A 1,459-nucleotide genomic window follows, 5' to 3' on the forward strand; every position below is an offset into this window, starting at 1 on the left:
CCCGGTGACTCAGCTAATAAGCAGAACCCGAGTGCACGCCCAGGTTTAATTTAGTCTTTCCCCAAAGCCCACCTTTTATCCCACTAAGCAAACAAAGCGCCTGTTCAGGGCTTATCGCTCGGTCAGTCTACCGATGCTTGATACCGCATAGAAAGAAACGAACACGGAGAGGGGCAAGGCAGTGAGTGAGAGCATCTGATGTACTGAGGCGGTACTGTGCGCCGGTCTAAGCACATTCCACACGCTTTTTTAATCTACTCCTTTTAGGGTCATGCTGCGTTTGTTTTTATTTTCCAAGTGAAGAACCTGAACCACAGACGCAAAGTTAGGGTTGAAATAAGTAAAGATGGAAGTTCTGCCTCCAGAGTCTCTGTGTTTAACTTCCATGGTGTCTGATGAGAGTCCGCTGCTGAAGGCATTGGCTCCGTAGGTTTTGTCTGCTTGCTTCAGTCCACTTCTGAGACCGCATGGTAATGTGCTTCGATTGCTTTCGGCTCCACACCGCCTCACACCTTTAGCCACCTGCTCTTGGTGTAGGGTGACCAGTCTCTTCAGGGTTGCCCGAGACGGAGGGGTTGCTGAATCTGGGACAGCTCCAGGCAAACCAAGACGAGTCACTCGTTCTAGTGGTCTGTCATCCACAAATTCTTGTTGGGCTCCGGAGTAGAGTTTAGGGCTTGGTGACTGAGAAGCTGAGCGAGATTCATCTGGCCTGTTTCCTGTTTATATTGAGCTCTCTGTCGCTTACGACCTTTAACTCCACGGAAGATAGCAGTTGTAGTTCACCCTCTTTTGACAGATGTAGAAACTGAAGCACACAAAAAATAAGCAAACATCGAGGAAATGGTCAAAGGATGATTTGAGCCCTGGGCTTGATCGCAGAAGTTCTGATGAACAGCATTTTCCTTTCATTCATTTAACAGACTTTTTGAGTGTGGTCAGTGGCCTGGTTTCTGTTTTAGGTGACGGAGATAAGACTGATTAGCAGTAATGAAGTTCCTTTTTTCAGTTGGCCCTGGGGGGTTTCGTTGCTGAGCGGGCTTTTCTCTAGTTGCAGAGAACAGGGGCTGCTCTCTGTTGCAGCGCGTGGGCTTCTCATTGCCGTGGCTTCTTTCTTGTTGTGGAACATGTGCTCTAGAATGTTGGGCTTCAGTAGTCGCGCCCTGTGGTCTCAGTGGTTTTCGCTCCTGGGCTCCAGAGCACAGGCTCAGAAGTTGTGGCAAATGGGCTTAGTTGCTTCGAGGCATGTGGGATCTTCCTAGACCAGGGATCGAGCCTGTGTCTCCTGCATTGGCAGGCCGATTCTTTACCAATGAGCCACCTGGGAAGGCCTAGTAATGAAGTTTTTATCTCCTTTTCCCCGTAGCTTTGTAGAACTGACACCCTTGGGGAGAAGCAGGTGTTAATCAGCAGTTACACAGAAAGCTGTAAAATTTGCAACTCTGAGCAGAACTATGAA

Source organism: Bison bison, unplaced genomic scaffold, assembly GCF_000754665.1.
Source record: "Bison bison bison isolate TAMUID 2011002044 unplaced genomic scaffold, Bison_UMD1.0 scf7180017864143, whole genome shotgun sequence".
Lineage (NCBI taxonomy): Eukaryota > Metazoa > Chordata > Mammalia > Artiodactyla > Bovidae > Bison > Bison bison.